This window comes from Micropterus salmoides, unplaced genomic scaffold (assembly GCF_014851395.1).
Source record: "Micropterus salmoides isolate LMB-PRFRI ecotype aquatic unplaced genomic scaffold, ASM1485139v1 Ms_hic_scaffold_21, whole genome shotgun sequence".
NCBI lineage: Eukaryota > Metazoa > Chordata > Actinopteri > Centrarchiformes > Centrarchidae > Micropterus > Micropterus salmoides.
In genome coordinates, this window is record NW_024041262.1 from 4894757 (window position 1) to 4900847 (window position 6091).

Genomic DNA, 6091 nt, shown 5'->3' on the forward strand with positions numbered 1-6091 from the left:
GAGGCCAGTGAAAGCCCAGTGATACAGAGATCCCAATAACCACAGGAACACCGGCAGGCCGGCTGTGGCTTTTCTCCAGACATGTTCAGGCTCTGTTACTTCAACGTTCCAGCTCAGAGGCAGATCAACACCGGCGCCGTACCTTTCATACAGCGCAGCGAGCCGCATATTGGTTCAATACTCTCGGAAAAAAATATAGACAGACAGGAGACAGCTTCACACAACATGCTGGAAACTTAGGTAACTCACACTGCAACGTTACAGTAATATTTTCATCAGCTTGAGGTTGAACTAATCCATGCTGGTTCCACGATAACGTTGCATTTAGCTGACGTGATACATTGGCCTTAGCTTATGGAGGACCGATCCTGACACAGGCAGAAAAAATACAGAAATAAATAAATGCTCAATAAATAAATAAGCATCCAATTAAATACACAAAAAAAATAAGTAAATAAATAAATGTAGGTAGTAATTAAATTATACAAGGAGACATACATATTTTAATTAGTGCCTTTACTTATTCACCTTTGTTATAATTACCTTATTTATTTATTCTTCGTTAATCTTTAACTTTATTTACCGCTGCTTCCCCCTGCCAGCTCTCTCCGGTGGGGGCATTCGGGAGTCTCTGGGGCGCATGACCGGTGCTGTCGGGGTAGGTTTTGGTGCTCCTCCTTGGGGTGCTTGACTGGGAGGGCTGGGCCCCTGTCCGGGGATGAGATCGGCCTCGGGGGCTGCTGTCACTGGCTGCACTGTAGGGAGGGATGCCTCTGGCTGGGCTGGGGGACCGTTGGCCTGGTTCTCCCGCGTTTCTCCCTGGCGGTAGCGAGCTTCCCGGCACGGCTTTCTGCTGTTCTTCCTTGGGGCGGGGTACAGCTTCCCCCTGGACATGCGTCTGGGTCCTTTGCGCTTTGGGGGGTCGCAGGGTGTCCTGGCTTCTGGGGGTGGGGGTCTGCGGTGGGATTGTGGGGCGATTATCGATGCATCTTGATGTATTATACTTTTTCCCTGGGCAGGGTCTCTGGATGGCTGCTGGGCGTTTAGTTTGTGGCGTTGGAGTCCGGGGGGGCATCTCCTCATTGGCTTGGAGGGACCTGTTTGCGTTCCTGTTTTGCTTCGTTGGCCTCGGACCCTGCTTGCCCATTTCTCTGTCGGCCAGTTGTTGGACCCCTGGATACTGAGGTTTATAGTTAGTTTTCGGGATGTGCAGTGTGGTGCGGGGCAGGGCTGTGCTCGGTTTGTTCTGGGTTTGTGCCTGGAGTTCTCGGCCTTGATGGATGGGTGGGTTGTTGGTGGCATGCAGCTGAGCTAGTTGATTTGCCTCGTTGCTGGTTTGGCTGGTTGCATGGCGGCCGGGGGCGCGCTGGGCATGGGGGTGTCGGCTGGCGCCGGCGGCCTTAGTTTTTCCGGCGGTTGGGGGGACGGTGGACTTTTATTGGCGGTGCACGGTGACCTGTGCGGCGCGTTTGCTGCCGGGCTGGCTTGCTGCTGGTGCTCTCTCCGCTGGCTTTCGCTGTCGTGTTGTTCCGTTTGCTCTCTCTCATTTGCCCGACCTCGCACGCGGGATTCGCGGGGGGCTGCTGGGCATGGGTGTCGCTGTGCTCGCGCAGTGTGCGCGTTGGGCTCGTCACTTGTGCATTGGTGTTGATGATTGCGTGGCATTTGGGCATGTGGTTGTTTGCTGCGCGGCGGTGGGGTGCTGGATGGGGGAGGCCACTGGTCTATGTTGTGTCTGCGCCGCGGTCGGTCCGGGCGCTGCTCTTCCTCTTTTGCGTTCCGTCGGCATTACGTTGTCAACTGGCATTTGGGTCGGGGTCTTCTGCGTTTGCATCGCGGTGCATCTGGGAGTCTTTGTTTTTTTTTGATTTGATTTATTCTTTTTCTTTCTTCCACCCCTATTGGCTACTGGGGTTCTTGCCTGCCTGTTACAGTCGTGGCGTCCCACTCTCTCTAACAACTACATTCTTTAACAGGCTTATCGCACACACATGTACATACACACATACAGACACATTCACCCACACAGACCAAACAAACTTAGGTTGTCCCTGGTAGAATTATTCCTGATGCCTTTCTTTCAGTTACTTATTTAAATTAATTATTATTCCAGCTCTCGTGGCTGTGTTGTGTTGCTTATTTAGTGTGTGTGACTGTTTCTTGTTTTCATTGTTCTCTTAGTTTCTTAATAGTCATTAATATGTCAGCTGTTTATTGCTGCTGTTCGGCTGGTTTTCTTTTACTATTATTATTATTTTTATTGTTTTTTTTGTTGTGTTTGTTTGTTGTTGTTTTTCTCCTCCCCAAGCCCCCCTCTCTGTTCTCTTGCAGGTTCGTTGCTTTCTGCAATTGGTGTTTCCCACAGCTTTTCCCTGTTGTCCCCACCCTCCATCCCCCTTTCCCCTTCTCTTGCAGGTGTTGTCCTTTCTCTGTGCTGTCTGTTTGTGCCCCCCCATCCCCGTGTCTGCCCCCTGTCCGGCCCGGTGACAAATCAATACATAATTAAATAATAAAACAGACAAGGAGTTTTAATACTCTCTTGTTAAAGTAAATCTGTCTGGCACAATATGGTATCCAGGTCATTATACTCTATACCAGGCTGCTGGGCAGACAGGTTTAAAAAAAAAAAAAAAATCTTTAACTTTATTTATTAATTACTTATTTTTTAAATGTATTTATTTATGTGTGTGTTTTATATTTTTGTCTGTTTTATTATTCCTTTGTATTTTTTTACCTTATTTATTTTCACCCATGGTATTTATTTTGCCTGTCCTTTTACATTTCTGTATGCATTTCTGCCTCATTATGCAAATGAGGAGGGGCTGTGTCCAAGGGTCATCTTCTCTGCTATTGGTGGACCAGTCAGACAGGAGAGCTCCTACTCTGCCTGCAGACATCAACGATCTTGCCCCTCACACAGTCAGATGGCTTCCTTCAGTGCGCTGAGGTGTTTAACAACTCTGAAGACACTACCAGCCATGTCTTCCTTCTCTTTTCATGTGGACCTCGAGTATTTACGGTAAATGCTCCCACACGGAGCAGCGTTGCTCTGCTGTTTTCAGCTGCTGTTTCAACAAAACGCCATTCAGGGTGAAAATTCAACCGTGGTGTTGTGTCGGGAGATGCAGTGACTCACCAGCGGTCAGTATTATGAATAATACATGTAATCTGTTAAACTATGATGAAAAGTCCGTTAGCCATAGGCTATGTAGTGCTAACATCAAATAGGCTAAAGCTCTTGAGCTAGTGGTGGTAACTAACAAATAAACTATCTTAACAGTTACCATTAAGAAGATTTTATGCTTCTGTTAAATGTGATTGCTATTAAGCTGTGTTTTATGTGTGGTGGTCAAGTCAATTTAAAGTTAACTTTACTGCACTTCACCAGTCGAAATGATTTAATGAAGGCTAACGTTAGTTACTGTACTTCTATGTCTCACACAGAAAACACAGTAGGAGGCATGTGGAGAACAAAACCATATTCTTCCGAAGAAGAAGGAGGAGAAGGAGAGCAACAAATAACCCCCAAACAATAAAATAAATTTTATATTTCCCTGCCTTGTTGTTTATGTGTACATACAGAGGAAGAATGTGAGAACAGCACACATTCATCGTTACTGTGTGTTAGAGCATGGGAGAACAGTGGATACTTTTAATACAGCCCACACCCTAATACTGTGAACTATAACAAGTAGAGAACAGAAGAAAAAGATGTTCTTTCTTTACAACTGTCTGCATAGCTTATTCATATTGTGTAATGAATGAAAATAAATAGGCCTACTAGGCTCCTCTCTACTTTGACATTTAAGATTAGCTTGTTTGATCCACCTTCATACACATGTGACATTACTGTACAACTTGAGAAAGGTGAGTTGTTTTCTGCTCCAGCCTGCCTAAAAGAAAAGCGTTTTTGGGATTAAATGGACTTTATTAGCTGCTGCAGTGCAGGATGAACTCAGAACAGACCCATTTCTACCTTATTATTCTAAATCATGCAACGAAGAAGAAGAAATGCATAATAAATCCTGGGACAAAATCTGTCCACAAGTACTGTACAGCGTAGTCTGATGAACAAGACTTGTGTTATAGCTGACTTGGGCAGTGAAATGTTAAATTTTTTAAATTCATGTGGTCATAGTTGTCCACAACTCAAATCATAATTAAGAAGAAATGTTTTATACCACCTCAAGAAGGCTTCCTATCAGAAAGGTAGGAAGGTATTTCAAATGTACAACTGCAGTACTTAAATCTAAGTAAAGTAATTTCCCTGACATTTTTGTGTTACTTTACTTTTAATAGATGCATGAACAGGTTTTTACTTCCTGTGAGTATAATCCAATCAATCTTATTTTCATGCTGTATACCGTTGTGTAATTTGATAAATTGTGTTGTATGTGGTGCTCGCATCGGGTACTACTGAGACTTCATTGCCCTCTTCAGAGAAGACTCTGACTGCAACATGCGTCTTTGTAAAGAGAGAAACGGACAGAAAAAGTCTCTAACTCTGCCTGTCAGCTCGCTCTGCTCCGTTAAAACTGAATTTACCGTACAGAATTGAATACGAGTGCACTCCAGATTTAGCTGCAGCTAGCTGACCGTGTGCTTCTCCCTATACTGCAGTTCTGTGTCCATGCATACAGCCCTCCTCATTTTATAATGAGGCAGAAATGCATACAGAAATGTAAAAAGGACAGGCAGAAATAAATACCATGGGTGAAAATAAATAAGGTAAAAAATACAAAGGAATAATAAAACAGACAAAAATATTAAAACACACACATAAATAAATACATTTAAAAAATAAGTAATTAATAAATAAAGTTAAAGATTATAACGAAGAATAATAAATAAGGTAATTATAACAAAGGTGAATAAGTAAAGGCACTAATTAAAATATGTACATTTATGTCTCCTTGTATAATTTAATTACTACCTACATTTATTTATTTACTTTATTTTTTTGTGTATTTAATTGGATGCTTATTATTATTGAGCATTTATTTATTTCTGTATTTATTTCTGCCTGTGTCAGGATCGGTCCTCCATATTAGCTCCCCTGCTACTTTCAGTAACTAACATTAGTATTTGTGTGCCTTTAACCAGAGGCTCAGCAATGTCAACACAGCTAAATGTAGTGGATGATAATCTAACGGTTAGTGAGCTGGACTGGATTGTTGTCGCACTTTAACAGTTAGACTGCAATAAGTAACATTACTGTAGTGAATGGCCCTCCATTGTGTTGTTGTGTTGTTCTGTGCCATAATGTTGCATTATGTATATTATGTGGGTCATGTTAGTTACAGAGACTGAGATGGTGGAGAAGCCGTGTACCCGAGTATCGGTCCACATCAATAAAAGTGCCTATTGACAAGAAGGCACTAAAATTACTGAAAGTCAATGCTGGAAATATTGAGGTGTCCACATGCCTCTGTATTTGACAACTACAATCCATGATGGTAAGCTAATGGGGAGTCTCTAGTAGTAGGCCTCTCTGATCTTGGCATGCAGGTCATGCGACTCACTGTTTTAACCACACCCTTGACCTTGTTTTGGTGTATGGTATTGAAATTGAACATTTAGTGGTGTTCCCACAGAATCCCTCTTTATCCGACCACTGTTTGATAACTTTTGAGTTTGTATTGCTGAACTACTCGCCATTGGGCAAAAATTTCTATACAAGATGTCTGTCTGATAGTGCTATAGCTAAATTTAAGGATGCGATTCCATCAGCTCTAAATACATTATCTAGTCACAAAGTAACGGAGGACTCCTATGCTAATTTCAGTCCCTCCCAAATCGATCATCTTGTTGATAGTGCTGCTGGCTCGCTGCGAATGACACTCGACTCTGTAGCCCCTCTAAAAAAGAAAATACTAAAACAAAGACGGTTAGCTCCATGGTATAATACTGAAACTCGCAAATTAAAGCAAATATCACGGAAACTTGAGAGGAATTGGCGTTCCACCAAAGTGGAAAATTCTCGTTTAATTTGGCAAGATAGTCTTAAAACTTATAGGAAGGCCCTCCGTAATGCCAGAGCAGCGTACTACTCGTCATTAATAGAGGAAAATAGGAACAACCCCAGTTTCTT